Source organism: Onychomys torridus, chromosome 5 (genome assembly GCF_903995425.1).
Source record: "Onychomys torridus chromosome 5, mOncTor1.1, whole genome shotgun sequence".
Lineage (NCBI taxonomy): Eukaryota > Metazoa > Chordata > Mammalia > Rodentia > Cricetidae > Onychomys > Onychomys torridus.
This window is the reverse complement of record NC_050447.1, coordinates 123,681,474-123,701,714: the sequence shown is the minus strand read 5'-3', so window position 1 is coordinate 123,701,714 and position 20,241 is coordinate 123,681,474. Positions and strand designations below refer to the sequence as shown.

Genomic DNA, 20,241 nt, shown 5'->3' with positions numbered 1-20,241 from the left:
ACAAGCTCCTCTGTTTTGCTGTAATCTACCTATCTGATGTTTCCACTAAATGTCTTTATGATTTCATTTTGTTCCCAAACTATAAAAATTCCATGAAACCATTTCCACATTGATTTGGAGCACGGCATTCAAAATAGCCTTCATCTCTATTCCTAGGCCTTCATCTCTATTCCTAGGCCAGCCGTAAGAATTAACTCATATTCCCTTGAGTCAAGAGTTTTATTTACTGTTAGTAATAACACAATAAACATTTCTACATTCTTGAGTTACAATCAGGGCTGGAGGAATAGCTCAGCCGTTAAAGGCTAGGCTCACAACCAAAACTATAAGAGTTACAATCAGTGAATACAGTCTAATTTCATTCCAACTCGTTTAAAACCATCAAGAAATCAGTTGGTTTCCCAAGACACTGAGTGTAGCTTCTGAGCCCTATTCTTGTCCAAATAGATACCATAGAGTGCTCTGAAGTCAGGTAAGGAAGAGCATTCTAAAAATGAATTGCTCTTTTGACTAGAACTAATTTAATTCATTCAAGTGTTCTATTCTAAAAACACAGATCATCTTTAAGTTATTGTATTATGTGGTTAGTTTAGTAAATAAAACCTGAAGGAAAAATTAAACAAATCTAGTCCTTTCTAGGACAGCATACACTATATTGGTCTCCTCTCCTACCCCAGTGCTGTAGGAAACAGTCCCCAAGCAGAACTAATAAGCCACTGAAAAAGAAGGAGGCTGGAGAGATGGCTCAGTGGTTAAGGGCACTGCTTGCTCTTTCTGGGTTAAATCCACAGTACCCATATCACATACAACTCAAAGTCATCTGTAACTCCAGTTCCAGGGGATCTGACTCCCTCTTCTAGTGTCCTCCAGCACGTGGTGCAAAGACAAGCAAAATACCCATTACGTATATTAAAGATAAAAGGTGAGGAATGGGGAACTGACAATCCTGACACAGACAAAGGAGACCTTCTTAAGAGGTTACCTGCAGTATCTCTTCCTACACACAAACACACACAGGGGGTGGGAGCCAGAGAGAGGCTTTATAATGTAGACTGGGCCTTCATTTCTGGGACACAAATGATTATCCTTCAATAACAATCCCAAAGTCCCCTGTAAGATGTTGAAGAGATTTATAAAAAACACACTGTACTGACTGGTCACACATGGCAAACACTACTGTATGTGCTTTCTGTGGACTCTTTAAGCCTTCCACACAACATGCTGCAGATACCACACTGCACTACTGCAAACTGAAAAGGCCATCAAAGTACAATAACCTTGTCAAGGTCACACAGACTACAGCAGTACTGCTGAAATAAATGCTCTACTATGGAGAAAGAAGCATGCACAGAAACAGGCATGGTGAAGCATGCCTGTGACCCCAGCACTGCAGGCGCTGAGGCAGGACAATGTGCCCCCAAGGCATGCCTGGACTGCACAGTGATCATGTGGGTGGGATGGGCATAACAAAAGCCAAATGACATGTATTCTACCTTGGAGGTTAAGAAATGAGTATTTTCAGGAAGGTCTTACCCTCTCTAAGGATTGAATGGGGCGGTGGGGGCGGGGGAAGAAGGGAAGGGAGGGGGAACTGTGGCTGATATGTAAAATGAAAAAAGAAATTAAAAAAAAGAAAGGTATTTCAATTTTTCAGACAGCAGGCACGATGGCTTGTGCCACCTATAATCTGAGCACTCAAGAGGCTGAGTGAGGCAGGAAGATCTCAAGTATTAGGCCAATCTGGGTTCAAGTTAACAAGCAGGAATAGCCATGTGTGAAGAAGGAACATGAAAAGACTTCTGCCAGCTGCTACCACCAACACTATCCATTTATAAGAAATCTGATAATTGCTTTAGTCTTAACACCAAGTCCTCTAGTGGAGAAGCATACAGGAGTACTAACAGCCAAAAACATCACATGTCAACAAGTTTGAGCAATTAACCACTAATGAGATAACTAAAGGCTGTAAGGCCTTGGGGCAGCCTCGGGATGGGGGCTGGTTCCCAGGATGGCAACTACCAGGATGAGAGGATTAAACCTTTAACTTCTAGCCCAAACCTCCAGAGAGGGAAAAGGGCTGAAGACTGAGTCACTCACCAATGTACAACAATGTACCTCATCTTGCCTAGATAATGAGGGTTTGCTAAAACTCAATAATCATTTCAAAGAGTTTCCATGTAGGTGAATACATATATCTGAGGTAGGTATCCCAGGGGTCTTTGTAATAAACCAGAAACCTAGCAAATTCACCTTTCCTGAGGCCCAAGCTATTCTAGCAAAATATTAAACTTAGTAAGGTACAGCCTATGGTTAGAAACAATGATGATAACCTAGATAGATAACACAACTTGGCACTGTGTGTGAGCATCTCCATGGAGACAGTGTCAGAACTGAGTAAAACTGTAAAATCAAACACCAGTCACTGTCCAGAGAATTTGTAGGTGCGAAGAAAAAGCACACACTCATTGACAGCTGCATTCTATGCTGAGTGACAGAGGAAAAAACACACACACATTTTCCTTCCTAGCATGGTGGGAGGAACATACATTATCAAAAACGTTTACATGATAAAGGGCATCTGATTTAAAAAATCTGAATATAAGATCTACCCGGACAAGAAGGAAGTTATTTTCTTAGGTCTGGCACTCATTAAAATGTCATGATGTCAGCTGGACAGTAGTGGTGGTGCACGCCTTTAATCCCAGCACTAGGGAGGCAGAGGAAGGTGGATCTCTGTGAGTTCGAGGCCAGCCTGATCTACAGAGAGAGATCCAGGAAAGGCGCAAAGCTACACAGAGAAACCCTGTCTCGAAAAACAAAAAAAAAAAAAACAAACAAAAAAAAAATTTATAAAATGTCAGGATGTCTGCAATCTAAGGCAACTTTCAAAATCTTTGATGAAGGAAGCAACAAATGAAATCTTGATGAAGAGTATACAGCTTGGATCACTCATAATAACTCAACTCTTTCTGTGCAGAAAACTTCACTTTGACAGACAGTTCTGAGTTCCAAGCCAGTCAGATACAGAGACCCTACCTTAAAAACAAAATCAACACAGGTTCTAGTAGGGAAACACATGCTATTATTTCGCAAAATTGCAAAAGCCTGATGATAATCTGATGACCTTCTAATAGGTGGTGTTAGCTTTGGTCAGAAGTTGCTTTTGCAGTGGTCTAGTTACCATGGAGACCCATAACTGGTCAAAGCGCTGAGACTAAGAGTACTGAACACTTGCCCCTAAATAGGACATCTTTATCACTCCCTCTGCAACTGAAAGAACCTAAAAGTGGAAGGGAGGAGTGTTACAGAACACTTCTAGGCATGATATGGGTGGTTCACTCTTGAATTTTAGCAGCTGTCTGCCTAAGATCTGAACAAGACTGAGCCAACTAGTTATGTCATAGAGGGGCAGAGGCTCATGAGGCTTGAGATGTGAGGCCTAAGGAATCTGAGTATCTACAGGCAGTTAATGTTGATATTCTTCAATGATATAGCCATTGGTAAGATGCCCATGCTCCTGTAAATAACCTTTCACCTCCTTTAAGTAACTTAACCCTCAACAAACTCAGTGAGTTGTTTAAAAAAAAAAGAAGACATGAAAAGTAGAAAGGGAACTAGCTGTGAAAAGGGGATAAACAGAGTGGGAGACAAGAGGGTGATGGGGATGAATAAGATACCTCATATACAGATATAAAATGTCATAATGAAGCCCCATTGTGTATAATTAGCATATGCTAATAAACTTGAAATACAAGAAAATTCAGTAAAGGGGCCAACAAGCCTGATGAAGAAATTCAGTGGTGGAAGGTTGAACACCCAGCCAATTTTAGAACTGGCTTCAGCAACACAGGGGCTATGTTTTAAAGTATGTAACTTACTCAGATTTTTTTTTTTTTTGAGACAGGGTCTCATGTAGCCCAGGATGCCTTTGAACTTTTGATCCTCCTGCCTCCCCCTCCAGTGCTGACATCACAGATGTACACCATACCTGGCTTTATAATGAGAAGAAAGGAAGCCTCATGCATGCTGTGTGTGTGCACTCTACTAAGTTAGCTACATTTCCATTCCATTATTCCCAATACAGTGTTTAAAAACTGGAGCTGGCAAAGTGGCTCAGTGGGTAAAGGCATGTGCTGCACAAAGCTGACAATCTGATTTCCATCCCCACAACCAACACTATGACATGTGCCTCAACAGAACCTGGAGGGAGCATATACAGATATTTACCTGCTCATTTCAGTTTTCCCACATAATACTTGAAATCTCCCACCATAAAGACAAGTGCTCTGGAGATGGAGTTAAGAGGTCATCTAAGTCCAGGAGACTTGGATGAGAGTCCATCACTTTGGAGAACAGAAAAGTCAAGAGCAAAAGGAGTCAATGGGTCAATGGCTTTAGATTCTGTAATTCTGAGAATGCAATTCAGAACCTTCTTGGGAATTAACACTTACTAAAAAATCCAGGTAAAAATGTTCTGACAGATGCTCCCTAAGGCTAAATAAAGGTCCTTGTACATCAACTTCAAAGTTAACATGTATAGTCAAGGGATAAAGTACCTCAATGGGAGATTATTTGCATGTGCAAAACCCTGGGTAATGAAGCTCTTAAGCATGAACAAAAATCACAAGGACCAGGAACCCAGATAGGAGAAACTGCTACACTCATTTTTACCCCCTTTCTGAAATGCAACACCCCTTCCATAAGAAGACATGACATGGTGCACCTGACTCTCAAAAGGTCTAACCCTCTCTGCTGTAGACCTCAAAACACCTAAAACCCACAACTGTGACAGCTACCAATCTGCTTCTCCAGACAGACTAGCTCTGTGCCAGAAGCAGCAAGTGCCCAGACACTGACCACAATCTAAAGCTGGGCCTGCTCCCCAGCTACCTTGTAGAAGCAGAAGTAGCGATCACACCAGTTTTGCATGCCAAAGCACACAGGTAGTCAAGTACCCTCTACATCCTGAAACCTGACTGTCCTAGAGTCAAGGTGAGCTCTCAGCTAATGAAAGCTAACAAGATGATTGGGAAGGGAGGCTGACCACACCAGAAAGACCAGGCTAGAGCTTTGATCCCTATACAGCAGCCAAGCATCTAGGGAAAGAAAATACCAAGTATTCAACCAACCAAGAAGACACATGAGCCATCAATAATCTGTGGACACACAGGCTCACGTGAGCTTTGCTGACTTACAGGTCTGTGCCAGGAGTCATCTGACCTGACTCCACAGGAGGATGCCCTCACAACCTCACCCTAAAGACCTCCTTTGGCTGTATCCTCTTCAGACACAAAGCATGAATGACTGTGCTTTCTCTGTGGCTCCTTTGTGAATCATCAAACACAATGACACAAGGAGCACAGAGGCTGAGGTTATCTCAGGACTTCCTCAACTCTTGCGGGACAAAGTTTTCACACAACTGTGTATAAAGGTATATAAGTACACAAATCACATTTATTGATAAATCATAAAGGAATTTACTTTAGAACAATTCTTTGATATACTCTATAATTTTGTTAAAAATTAGAAATTTTCATACTAGAGAGAAGAATGTCCTTCCTTTTTACTCAAAGAATTAATTCTTAGCTGAAATGTTTGAGATTGCAGGATGAAGAATATCAATCATCATGTTCTCCATCGCTGCTGAGAATGCAGCATCCCAGGAAAGCTCAGTACAAAGAATAGGGCCATTTCAGAAATTTTTGAAGTTCTGTCCTAACCCTAAACCAAAATATGCTTAATGATTTTTTATAAAATAAAACAATTCAAACAGCAATTTTAAAAATCAAACGCTAACACAATATAATACAAAGCTACACTGATTTGATACTTGCAAGCTAAAAAATGACAGGAAGAAAATAGCATCTGTTTTCTGTAAGAGCAGAAAATTTTTTCATGTACAGTGAAAAACAGTGTGTGATTCTTAACCTACAGAATCTCTAATCAAGCCCAAGAGCGAAAGTGCAGTGTTCAGAACCAAGGCCACAGTGAAGCTGCGACACACAAAACAGGTGAGTACTGTCAAATGCCTCAGATTCACTCACTGTTCCACTCTGAATAGTTCTGATCATAACACACTTGATGCTACTAAACTTCTCCAACCCCATGTTCAGTTCTATGACCCTGTATGAGAAGGAGTCAGACTTCTGGAACAGATGATCTTCAAAACTAGTGAAGTATCTATTAGTGACTCTTCTCACATCGTGGGGGGAAAAATCAGGTAAGATGAAGAAGGAAGGAAAGATTCCATCCCTTTTAGTCCACACTTCATGGATGAAGAGGACACTAGGGCAACTGCACACACAACACGGACCCATACAGAAACAAATACATATTCATAATTAAAATAAAAATCTTAAAATTAAACACTTCTGTCCATAGATCAAATATCAACTGAGAGTACACTCACAGAACAGCAGAAACTGGAGATAATTTCAGTGTCTTCTGACACTGCAGAATAACCATCAACAAAGAATTCTATACACATCAAAAACATTTTTCAAGCAGAGTATGGTGTCTCACGCCTGCAACTCCAGCACTAGTGAGGGTGAGGCAGGAGGAGGGTAAGTTTCAGGCTAGCCTGGGCTACATGGCAAGACTTTCTCAAAAACCCAGAAGACCACATGAATCTAGCACAAAGAACAGTTCTGCAACTTACTTTTTCTCTATAAATGTTAAGCTTCTCATAGAATACATTGAGTTCTGTGTGGCTGACATACTGTGTACTGTAATAAACTTATCTGGGGGGGTCAGAGAACAGAACAGCCACTAGATTAGACATAGAGGCCAGAAAATGATGGCACACATGTCTTTAATCCTATCACTTGGGAGGCAGAGATCAGTCTGGATCTCTGTATGAGTTCAAGGCCACACTGGGAACAGAACCAGGCGTGGTGGCAAAAGCCTTTAATCCCAGGAAGTGATGGCAGGAAGCAGAAAGGTATATAAGGCGTGAGGACTAGGAACTAGGGACTTTTAAGCAGTTCAACTGGGGGGAGAGGGGAATTTGTGGAAACAGGATCCTCTGAGGAGCTGGCAAGATGAGGTTGGCTGTAGCTTGTCCTATTCTTCTGATCTCTCAGTTTTCACCCCAATATCTGGCTCTGGTTTTTTTTTTTGTTTTTTTTTTTTTTTGTAAAACCATTTAAGATTCACATTACAGTTCTGCATCAACCTCACTTATGTTTTTAGACAGGGTGACCTTGAACTCTAAATCCTCACTTCTCCCTAGTACTTGAATTATAGATGTGCACCACCAGGCCCTATGTATTCAGTACAGGGGAATCAAACCCAGAGCTTCCCACTATCTTCTGAGCTACACTCCAGTCCCAATCTCCCACCCACCCCCTCTCTTTTGTTTTTTTGTTTTTGTTTTTATTTTTTGGAGGGGGGGGGGGTTCCCTCTATGTAGCTTTGGAGCCTGTAGACCAGGCTGGCCTCAAACTCACAGAGACCCACCTGGCTTCAATCTCTCATTTTTAACAGAGGCAGGGATATAATGACCTTTTCTTTTACTTTAACTCTACCACTGAACAACTGTCAAGACTCTTCCCTATCATAAACATGGCCGTGATGAAGAACCTTACCCATACTTATCTGTGATCTGTGCAAATGCCCAGGAGTGAGGCTACTGGCAAACAACATACGTGTGTGTCGAACTCTGTGAAGCCATCCTCTAAAAAGATTCTGCACCGAATTAAGATCCCACCAAAGATTTAAAGGCTCTGTAATTTATGTAGCACTACTTCATGAATTAATATTTTAAATAAAGACTGTAAAGAAGAAAAGAGCCAGTGTTAGAATTTTTTTTTTTTGGGGGGGGGGAGTTACTACAAACTGAACCACTGAGCTGTATCACTGGGTTCTTTTTAGGACTTCTTTTGAAGCAGTATCTGAGTTGCCAGGGTGGCTGGGATACAGTTGTTCCTGCTTCACTATCCCTCCCAGTGGCTGGGATTACAGACCAGCGTCCCCAAGCCTGGCTTAAAGTTACATTTTAATCTTTCGCTGAATCAATTTCAAGGAAAAATATACCATAGCATCAGACAATAATACCGGAGTAAACAAATGAAATGACCTGTAGCTTTCAGTCAGAGTAATTTAAAAATAAAGAAAACTTAATAGGCCTTTACTGATATAACAGTCTTCCAAGTGGATTTAGGTGTTTAAACAATGTTTAACTTTTTAAATTTGAGAATATTAGGAAAGAGAATACTGGAAATCCTGAATAAGATTTCTGCTCAGAATGCCTTTAGTTAAACATCAACAGCATTTGCATGCAGATCATTGTTCTATAAAGGCCATTAAGATGGCTCAGAAGGTAAAAGCAAGCCTGAATGAGTTGAATCCCTGGAACCAGGGTTAGAGAGTTAACTCCCAAAAGTCTGACCTCTACACAGGTGCCCAAACTCCCAGAACCCTGCATTCTCTCTAATAATGAATAAAATAAATGCTTAAAGTACCAACCATTATCAAAAGGGAATAAAGAACTTAAAAACTCAACCTAAGAACTAGATTTAGAGACTGATATTCAAAGGGGAGCATCACCTTGAAGGCAGAGGCTGAAGGAAGGGAGTTAAGGTTATCCCTGTCAAAAAGGTATAGGTTCAAGGCCAGCCTGGCTTACACCAGACCATTTTTCAAAATATTGTAAGATGAAACTGATACTCACTGAGGTTCACCAGTGGGGAAAGAATAGACAGCTCTACACTAAAGACATCAGTATCTGAAGATCTCAGTTCATTTGGACTTTGTAGATTGATTTCTGCATAAAGCAGCTGATTAAAATATTTCAGATTTAACTAATTTCATCACTGCCACAGTCAAGAATTTTTCAAAAGAAAGGACAGATAACTCCAAAGCCAGTATTTACAGAGAAAGAGAAAATTAAAGTTCCCACTAAGGCAAAAAAAAAAAAAAAAAAAAAAAAAAAAGTGCCTCTGAGGGCAGGCATGGCCACACTGGTACACAGGAGAACAGTCTGACCCCCTGGCTTCCAGTCTGTCTGGTACCTTCTTGCCACACACAAGGAACACTCCAGCTCAGTAAGACAGAGCGAGATCAAGATTCTTTCTCCCCTAAGTAACAGTGACCTGTTAGGACTGAAAGGTATTCAGCCAGCCAGCCACGTTTAAGCACAGAAGAGAAGGAGCTTTACTTAATCTCTGCTTACCTACTCTGCCCTGAAACTGAGCTCAAACTCCCATTCCCCTCAGACAGAGGCTCCCTCTCTGCACTAGTCCACCAAAATCTGACTTGAAACACCTTGACAATGCCTTTCCTACTACAGAGACCTGGGCCTTCACTGGCCACCCGAGTTTTACTCTTGCACGTTAGATGCTGGTTTTAACTAATTTTCATTTCTCCTAGCCAGTAACATTCTCTCCTGGCGAGCTGGTCAGAGGACTCAGGAGACACCCTTCACTCCCAACAACCAGGAAAGAGGTAAACAGATGACCAGGGTGGAAACTCTTGGTGGTGGAGCCACAGAAGTGACCCACACTCTTGTAAAGAAACCCAAATAAACTCTAGTTCAGAAAATCCTTTCTTTGGTCTGTTGGTGCCCTTAGCTGGGACGAATCCATCTTTACATCTCAGGAAAAGCTGTGTAATACCATCAACATTCCATTTGCACTATCCCATCAGCCACCACAACTTCTTCCTGGGTTGCAAAGAGTTCTGCTTTTGCAGGCCATACACAAGCAAGGTCAGAGACAACCGGAAATGGCATGAACAGTGTTTGCCAGCAGCTTCCAACTTGCTCTTGCTCTTCCCATTCACCTATCTTCCTGTCCTAAATACCTGCCTTGTGGGCTTCCAACTCAAACATAAGACAAAGAGACTACTGTCTCCCAGAGGCTTCTCTGCTGTCTCCCACACTGTCACCTCAACTTGCTATAACAAACCCTGGGAACACCCCCTCACCCACCTAGCATAGTGGTGCTTGCTACTTCTGAATGGCTCCTTACCATGTGATTCTGAAATACCCTAGACCAGAGACAGGCTCAGGGGCAGAGTGCTAGGTGTATTGGAGGTTCACAGTCAATTGTAGATGTATCCGTCTTGTTAAATAAGAAACACAGAGCCAGTTGAAGAGTTAAAAGCCAAGAGGTCAGAGCAATAGCTGAGAGCTGAAAACCTTACCCTTCACTGCTGCTCTGTCTTTCGTCTCCGAAAGAGAGCTACTTCTGTGTGTTTTTTCTTTTTTATACTTTCTGTTCTGCTTTCTCATTGGTTGTAAACCCAGCCACATGACCTCCGGATCACTGCCTGTCTGTACAGACCTCCAGGCCTTCCATGGTTGGTATTGAGATTACAGGCATGTGTGGCCATGCTGGCTGTATCCTTGAACACAGAGATCCGCCTAGCTCTGCCTCCCAAGTGCTGGGATTAAAGGCGTGCACCACCACTGCCCAGCTTCTGCTAAGGCTTGCTCTGACCCCAAGGCAACTTTATTAACATACAAATAAAATCACATTTCAATACAAATAAAATATCACTATAGTCAATCTCCAATATTGAAAAAAAATCATAAAAGCTGCAACTGTTTACTCAACCATCACCATATGGTGAATACCTGTATAGCAGACTATGACCTTTAAACTCAGCCTTGACTTTCTTTCATTTAACCCTAGCTAGCTACTACACTCAAAACCTACACAGTGAACTACTAGAAAAGTATTTATGGGAAAGCGAAAACAATCTCTGCTTTCATAGTGCACAACCTTTTTAAGATAAATTTTATCAAGCAAACACTAACTTTGAAGAACCTGGAGTATTTAATCCAGAGAGGCCAAGAACCGCTGAAAACTTGGTGGCTGTAATGGGCAAATTAACATCTCCACTCCAATTCATACACAACAATGTGAGGCTTGGACAGAACACTCAAAGGAAGATGCTGAAGAATTTAAAGAGAAAAGCATTCCCAAATACCAAGATCCCTGAACTTCCCCGAAGTAAAGGTAGCAGCAGTAAAGACACACGCTTCCCATGGATTCAACCATCAGTGCAACTGAGGACATACAGTACAAAACTCTACACTGCTATGAGTAGCATGATGAAATCCCGCCCTGAGATGCCCAGAACAGTCATTATTACTCTTTCCCACCTACCCATGCTATGCTGCACACTAACTACCCCACACATGAATCACTTAGTAAGCACAGGGGCTCACCCATCTACTACTGCAGTACTCAAGAGCTCATGTTCAAATCTTATTTTACTTAGAGTACAAATACAGTGATATTTTCTGTTTAAATGTGCCAAAAAAGTCACAGGATACTTCCTTTAGCAAAAATGTAGAAGTTCTAGGTTTAAGAGGGGTGAGGAGGACAGTTAGGTCAAAACTGTCAGGACCTACAGTAAGACTGAATCTTCTGGGGCTAGAGAGATGGCTGAGTACCTAAGAGCCAGTACTGCTCTTGCAGAGGGCCCAAGTTCAGTTTCCAGCACCTATATAGGATAGCTCACAACTGATTGTACCTTCAGCTTCAGGGGATCTGATGCCCTCTCTGGCCTCCACCAGGAACCACACACACATATACTACACTGTCACACAAATACAGTTCTATGGAAATGAAAATAAAATCTTTAAAAACAAAAATCTTCAGGGATTGGGGATTTAGCTCAGTGGTAGAGCGCTTGCCTAGCAAGCACAAGGCCCGGGGTTCGATCCTCAGCTGGAACAATATGTGACACGAACCAAAAAAGCAAACAAAAACACAATAAGAAAATTAAAGCACGCAGCATGCAGTGGCCCAGTCTGTAAGCCCAGAACTTGAGGAGTTGAGCCAAGAGGGTCACAAGACCCTGTCTCAAAAAGCCAACCAAAGGCTAAGAAAGACTATGGATTTAATGCAAATAAGCTATCAAACTGGTAGCACAACTGAAATTTTCTTTTCAAGGCAGCTTTTATTTGTGTGTATGTGTGTGTGTGTGTACACTTCTCCTTCTACTGTGAGAGCTAGGGATGGAACTCAGGTTGTCAAGTCTACCGAAGAAGTAGTGCTTTTATACTAAGTCACCAGGTAGCTAATATTTTTAAGTGGCTTTATGGTTCGGAATATCAACAATACATCCTATGTAGCTAAGTTTTTAAAGACGTAAAGAACTGTCAGTCAAACATAACCTACAGTTGCCCTACTTACTAATTTTATTTTCAAACATCTATCTGTATTGTAGATAAAGCAATTTTATTGATGTTGCTAAGACCACACATTTCAACATTAGAGGAAAAGGGATAAATTCAATGCAAAACCTTACAATACTAACCTTGAACTGAAGGATTCCACGCAGCATCAAAACATATATACGTCTCAAGTCAGCCCAATGGAAGGGGACAGCGGCAAGTAGAACTAAGGACATAACAGATCAGACAAGCCCTAAACTCCACTCCCAACCACTACAGCTAAAACAACACAGCATTTGGCAGAATACAACTTGAACCCCAGACATCTCATGTCAGGAAGCAAAAACCAAAACCGTCTAAGATTAACATGGCATGTCAGGTAAAAGCCCAATATGGTCAAGTTGGAGCAAACTGAAGAAAAAGAGTGACTATATAATTAAAACACTGGATAAAAGGGAGGGAGGGAGGGAGGGAGGGAGGGAGGGAGGGAGGGAAGGAGGGAGGGAGGGAGAAGATAGATCCATGAGTCTATAATAATCCAGAAGTAAGCAAGTAACCACCCCCTAAGACTGTTGCAAAGTATCAGTTTCTTTTCTGTTCCTGTGAAAAATACCCTGACAAAAGCAACGTGAGGGAGAAAGGTTTGTTCTGGGTCAGAGTTCAAGGGAACAAATGCAAATGAAGGCAGCAGGAGCTTGAAGCCCGGTTGCTTACATGGTACCTACAATCAAGGAACAAAAAGATGAATGTATCTTTTCTGTTCCCTTTCTCCATTTCTACAGTCCAGGATCTGAGTCAGGGACCCACGCCAGCTACAGTGGGTGGGTCTCCCCCACATCAATTAACTTAATTAAGATAATCTTGCACAAAACACAGGCAGCTCAGACGCCTGTTTCCCAGGTGACTGTAGATTCTGTCATGGTGACAATTCACGGGAACCATCACAAATAGGAAAAAGAATATTCTTTCCCCATCACCTGTGTCAGGACACAACTCAAGCTAGTAGTAGCAATTCCAGTATACAATGAGACTGACAAAACCAACATTACAAACATAAAGCCTGGATTTTGCCAGCATCTAACTACAGGCAGAATGCCAGGTGTGGCAGTGCAAACCTGGAATCCCAACACTAGTACATGGCAGGAGGAACAGAAGTTTGAGACCAACCTGGCTACATGAGATCCTGACTTTAAAAAACAAGAACTCAGAGTATTTTTTAAAAACTTACTAGTCCAACACAAAGCCTGATCTTCAGCACTTAGAAAACTAACCTTTGGTTTTCCACTCTGCCAAAATGTGGCTAAGGCCCACATGGAATGGAGTTCCTTTCAGCATGACATGAACATGCGTGAATCCTGACCTCAGCTGGCTTCACCACTTTTCTAAGAGGTCAACCTTCCACACTGCTCGAAAATACAAGTCTAGTCCCGGTCCTATGTTAAGATGGCTTCTTGACCTAATAAATGAATACTTGGCAATGTATGGCAGCTTGTTCCTTTAACTCCAACACTTACAAGGCATAGGCAGGCAGATCTCTTGTGAGTTCAAGGCCCGCCTGATCTATACAGCAAGTCCCAGGTTAACCAGGGCTGCACAGTGAGTCACTGTCTCAAATAATACCAACTACATTCTCTACAAATAAATAACTACATTCGTGTGAAATGCAGTATTCAAAATCTGGCCCCAAATTTATTCTCATACAAATCAGCCACATGAAACCACAGGTAATGGATGATACATCACAGTGTCCACTGGAATTACTATATGCCAGGAATTGTTGCGGGACATTTGATGGCACTGTGAAACTCAGAGATTGTGTTAATAAATTTAACCTCAGGGGGCGGAGCCAGCAACTAGCTGACAGGAAATTAGCCATAGAGGAGGGAGGAGCCAGGAACAGGGACAGATAGACAGACAGAAAGAAGAAGGGAGGGACTTAGAGATTCACTGTCTTTTTGTTTTGGGACCAGTGGAGAGGTGCTTCTCTTGTTGGGTCTCTGACCAAAAAGGAAGGTCCGTTGGTTGCTTCTCAGCTCCTCTGATCTAGCAGGTTTTCACCCCAATATCTGACTCCTAAGTCTTTACTGGCAAATGGAATGATAGAGACTTAATTAAAATCTACATTTGGCGGCGGCTGCTGAGCCAGTGCCGACAGGACAAGAAATCCTGGCCAGGCCATGGTCTGAACAGCTAGGTGAATGGCCAGGTGCTGTCAGCTGACTGCAGACAGTAGTTAAAGTATCAGTAGATGCAGGTACAGCCACGAAACTGACAGAAAAACAAGGAATGAACCGTAATGACCTTTGGCCCATTCCTGATAAGGTACTTGTGCCTCCTCAGAGTAAAAGGAAACCTCTCCTAACTTTTAGCTGCAATTCAAAGCCTGAATAGATGGATAAATTTCTCCCACACAAGACTATTAACTCCTATCAATGTCAACTCTGCTTTCTGTCCCACCCACCATGTGGACTTCTTTTCTTTCCTACTTAAATACTCTCGGTCCTAGTCTAGCACACCTTTCTCTCCTCAGATACTCGTGAGCATGTAAGGCCATCACACGAAGCATATGCACCTTCCCAATAAACTATTAGAGTAGGGGCTGGAGAGATGGCTCAGAGGTTAAGAACATCGGCTGCTCTTCCAAAGTACCCAGGTTCAATTCCCAGCACCCACATGGCAGCTCACAACTCTTTGTAACTCCAATCCAGGGGATCTGACACTCTCACACAAACATGTAAGCAAAACACCAACGTACATAAAAATTAATTATTTTAAAAAAACTATTAGATTGTAAAGACACACCTCTTATCATGTACTTAAGTCCTACAGAACTCATGAAAAGGACTTAATGCTATATTGATTCCTATCTTATATTCATGGATTTTTTTTTTACCTGTATGTACATACATGTGCACCATGCAAGCAGTGCCCATGGAGGCCAGAAGAGGGCAGTGGAGTCCCCGGAACTGGAACTACAAACCTTTTTGAGCACATGGGTGCTAGGTACCAGACAGGAGTCCTCTGCAAGAGCAGCAAGTGCTCCTCACAGCTGAGCCACCTCTCCAGCTTTGACTTAGGACTATTCTAAGTCAGGCACTCAATAAGGACTTAACTTAAACTAGATTCAATATTAAGATACTTTGAAGCAAGCTGTTTACTTCATCATAAAGACAAGGCACTAGTAACTTCGGCAAAGCTGGGAAGGAAGGGGGAAGACCAACACTGGCTTGTCCAGCTGTGTATCTGGAACTACACTGGTATAGGCTTCCTTCCAGTCTGCAGCTCAGGAACGGAAGGCTTTAAAGTCTCTCCTCCAGGTCTTTGACCAGTACTGCAGGGAAAGGTCCTGGCTTCTAGCCACCACACTCCAGAACAATGCTTTTCACAACACCAGGCTTCCAAACTGAACAAAACAGCTAGATAAAAAACAGCATCTTGCAGCTTCTCATTTAGAAAGAGGGAAAGAATACACATTTAGCCGAAAATATTTGTATTCAAATGTTCCTCAGCAAATTGAGATTCTCCTAGTGGACATACAGACATATTCCCAATCTCTACACACACCACAACAGTAGGTCTATGTTGCCTGAAACTTTAATCCTCCTGCCTCTTCCATCCCTTGGTGCTGGGATTACAGGTACGTGCCATGCCTAGCTAGCTCCCTTCATGTATTTCTAACATACTAGGAAAAAATGCTGCAAATAATTAACGACACAGTTAGTTCAGGTGTAACTGTTAGTCACCCTGAAGGTCAAACTCTATAAAAAAAAAAAAAAAAAGTTCTTCCCTAGAGACTCTTATCAAATTGCAAGGGTGATATTATGGACCACCCCCAAAACAAAGAGGTATACACAAATCACATCAATCCTAACACCACCATTCCCAAGTAATGGGAGGCACTACTACCTAAGATACAGCATAAAGACAGTCCAGAAAAAAAAAAAAAAAAAAAAAAAAAAAGCCATGGTTTTGAGGCTCAATCTTGCATTAGGCTTCGACAGACCAGATTACAAATCAAAATGGAGTCACTCTTACTGAAGTTAGCCAAACTGAAACTAAGTTGTTAACTGACCTTCAGGAAAAAAAATAAATAAAAATTTTCCCCAGCAGGCCTTTGTAATCGATGTGACAATGAAGTATCCTCAGTTTTAATGCTTTTGGTAAACCCTGTCCTGAAGTGATCTGATGTGGGACTGGCTGTTTCTCTATTGACTTAACCAGTTTTCCACTTTGCAAAGGAAGTAACTTGAAATCCACCAACCCTCTTCTTCTTTTGTTTTTCAGCCCTTTTGTGTCCCATAAAAGGAAGTCCCAAGCCCACTATGGCAGTACTTTTCAGAGTTCCCAAAATGAAAATTTTGACCTCAAGTGAATTGTGACCCCAAGGAGAAAGGACAGGGCACCTCATCCTGCAGGGTAGGGAACGGCAGGCAGGCACCTGAATGAAGCACAAGGATTCCCCAAGTGGTACTGCCATTCAGTATTGAACTCTTGCTTGGAGCTGGTAATTAAAGGCACTATCTAAACAGCCAGCCTCCTCTCTATCCACCCACTGGGCGCATGCAGGGAGGGGGGCAGGTCAACAACAGGAAAGAAACGCCTTCATTCCCTAAGCAATCTAAACAATCCACACTATTTATGGAGAGTAACGTGGTAGTCACTTTGTTTTAACGGAGGTTGAACCTGGAGTCCAGCATGTGCAGAGGAATTGCTCTACCACTGAGCTCTACCTGCAGCCTCCTTCTGACTTTTTCAAACAGGATCTTAATTAAATTACCCAAGATGGCCTTGAATTTCCAACCCCTGCTCTCAGCCCTTGGGGTTACGAGCCTGTGGTTGCTAGGCCCGGTGATAGTACTGTAAGTAATCTAGGGGTGACCAAGTATAAAAACTAGATGTGGAATGCAGGACAGCAACCTCCCACTATTCTCTTGGCTATCCCAGAAAGTTTAGCGTCCATCTCCCTTGAACACTAAAAGTGAAATTAACTAGACAAGTTCCAGAAATCAGTGACATCTATTTTTTAAAAACTCTTAAGCGGGGCTCAGCGGTTAAGAGCACTCACTGGCTGCTCTTCCTAAGAACCCAGGTTTGAATTCCCAGCACCCACATGGCACTCACAACTGTCTAACTCCAGTCCCAGGGGATCAGAGCCCTCTCCTGGACTCCTTGAGCACCAGGCATGCACGCAGTACACAGACAAACATGCAGACAAAGAACTCATAAACACATATTTCAAAAATCCTAAGTATAAAAAGATGGTCCTTCATATAATAGTGAGCTTGTACTCCAGGCTGAGACAGGATACTGACTTCAAGTCCAATCTGGAGTACAAGAGACTTCATACAAATTAATTTAGACTGAATGAAAGACCTTTTGCCTGACCCATTTCATAGGCATTTAGTAGGATTTTAGGCTAACTCCATTTTACTTATTGAAGAAACACTGCACATTTTTGTACATATCAGGCAACGTTAATACACAATTATCAAATCTGATAATGAACATCCTGTAAATCAGACACCAATTTTTCCCCTATTTTTCCATTAACTAATGCTGAAGGAGTGAAAAGGAAGGATAAAGACTCTTTCCAAAATTTACCACCTCAAAAGTGTGCTCAAGATGTGTAGGTAAAAACGTTTAAGATCGGGTTTCATTTTCACTGCCTAACAAAAGCTATGCAGAAGGCAATTACTCTCCATCAATTCTTTCAGGCTGCAGTTTCTTCCAGAAAATTCCAAGGAAAGTTCCTGAGGTATTCGCATTTCGGTATGGATCCCATCTTCCTCACTAGTCACACTGAAATCCTTTACTCTTAAACGTACCTTGTATGGCTTTTGGATGCACACGATAAATAAACCTTTAAGCCAGGAGTAAGACTTCAAACAGAAATACCCTTACAAAACCCGAAACCCAATTCACAGACTATAAAAACCAAATCGATATAAAAACAATTGCGTAAACAAACTTTGTGATGCGCATGCAACGACGTGGATGACTGAAGCCATTTCTCAACCCGACACCCCCTCCTCCCGGAAAGGCCCAGAACGCACCATCCGTGCAGGAAGCCACCAGGGCCCGCGACCCCCGGCGCTGCGCAGTACCCACACCGCACTCCCATCCCGGCGCATTCCGGGAGGCAAACCCAAGGTCACGCAGGCCCGCGCCCCGAGCCCCCCCAGGCAGGGCGTCACCAGGGTGACCCGCCGCGGGGGTCCCACCACGCCCCTCCCCCGCCCGGTTACGCAATGCCGCCGCCCCCGCCCCCCGCCCGGCGCGGAACAAAGCGCGCGGGAAGCGGCCGCGGGGCTGGGGCAGGGACCCCGCGAGCGCCATGTTGGCGGGGGCGACGGGAACCGGGCGGGGGCGACGAACAAAGGAACTCCCGCACGCCCCGGCCCCAGCCCGCCGCGCCCCGGCCCCACCGAGCCCGGCCGGCAGGGGGCGCTGAGGGGCGCCGCCCGCGGACAATGCGCCCGGGGCCCGAGGGCTGCGCTCACCTGGGTCCGCGCGCCGTGAGGCCCACCCGCTCTTCCCTCAGTCCTGCGCCCGGCCCCACGCGCGTCTCACCTGTCGGCCGCCGAGGCCGCCCACGGGGCCGCCGTGGCTCGCTCGTGCTCCCCGCCGGCCCAGCCCGAGCCAGACGGCGCCTCCCCACCCCCGCTCCTCGCCGCGGCCGCCGCCCGCCCCCCGGCCGCCACGGCGCACGCGCACTGCGCCCGCCGAACTGCGACGGCCGCGCCGCCCCGGCGCCCGGCGCCGCCGGACGTACTGCGCAGGCGCGGGTAGGAGGCGGAGCCTTGCGGCGAGGGCGGGGCCTGGCGCTGCTCACCTGGAGGGTGGGGCGCGCACCCGTGGCCGCCAGGTGACCGCTGGGAAGCAGCGGGCCGCGCGCCGACCGGGTCTCCCTTAGGAACGAAGCAGGGTCAGGAAGGCGAACGGCGAGCCGCGGGCGCCCGGGCGCCAGCATTTGCACTTGCACAGGAGGACGGGTTTCAGGAACTATCCTGCTTCTTTGTCCTGGGACGTTACATCCGCTGTCTCGGGGCCAGGCTAGCTGCGGAGATGCGTGGGGCTGCGTCACGTGACCGTGCGCAGCGCAGGTGCGCTCTCGACCCTGCAGAGCTGCAGTTTAGGGCTGCAGGACGCGAGCCCTTTAAAAATATGAATGAGCTCCCCAAGCTCCCTCGAAGACACACCGCCTTGCTGCACGCCGCACTGCGCAGAGGCCGGGAAGCTCGGCTCTGCTGCAAAGCCCAGGGCCTCCTGCGAACGGCTGAGAGCACCTGCTGCAAAGACCTGGCCTGGCCTCTCTGCAGCCACTGTCCTAGAAGTCACCCCGAGCTCCTCGCGAGGCTGTAAGCCAAGCGATCGCACGTGAATCCGTGCGACTTCGGTTCCAGTTAAGACTCCTTTTGAGGATCTGCTTGGCTGTGTGCGAAAGAGGGAGAGAGGAAACATCCAGAATGGTTTGGTTTGGGGGGCGCGGGGGTGGGGAGTCAAGTGTCGAACCTGGATGTTCGTCTGGATTTCATCCAGCCCGGCACGCTCCTGTGTCCTAACCTCTCCTAGCCCAGTGTCTGGAGCCAGGCGGTCACCGACCTGGTTCCTCGAGTGCTACAGCACTGCCTCATTGTAATAAGCCTCCCGCCAGAGTGTTGTCGGGTCGAATTACGAGACGTTATTGGAAAGCCCTTTGCGCACTCCAAACCTGCAGCACGCTTGTTAGTTCGCAGTGCTCTTTGCACACCCGTTTTTTTTTTCTTCTTCAAAATAAGATTGATATGTGCCTGCTCGAATTAAAGTGCTTGTCTCAGATGACACTCTTGGCAGAAGCAACATTGTCAACTGACCGACAAGAGGGCTAGTTTCAGTACAGACACAGCCAGCTTCGTGAGCATTGAGAGATGATTAGCTTTTGTTGTGTTTATTTAATATTTGGTAGTGGAGGCCGACAGGAACAAGGAAGGGTGTGATGGGAAGGAGGCTGGAGTGGTAGTCTGGAACACTTCCATTTCGTTGGTGAAACGCCTGTGTTTTTCTGCTGTATTAGGGTTCTCTAGAGGAACAGAACATATGTACGTGGAGTTTATTAGAATAGCTCTCAGGCTGTG

General features: G+C 44.4%; 1 protein-coding gene across 2 annotated transcripts in view; it reads right to left on the bottom strand.

The window, feature by feature from the left end:
- Positions 1-18,800, bottom strand: part of Spin1 (spindlin 1) — a 50,889-nt gene extending 32,089 nt beyond the window's left edge. Inside the window, exon 1 of one of the 2 annotated variants that reach the window (XM_036188353.1) lies at positions 18,698-18,800. The gene's annotated coding sequence lies outside the window, so the exon portion shown is untranslated. Of the gene's footprint in view, positions 1-18,180; positions 18,327-18,697 lie in introns of those variants that run through there. The other variant, XM_036188354.1, reaches the window with a different exon arrangement.
- Positions 18,801-20,241: the final 1,441 nt, after the last annotated feature.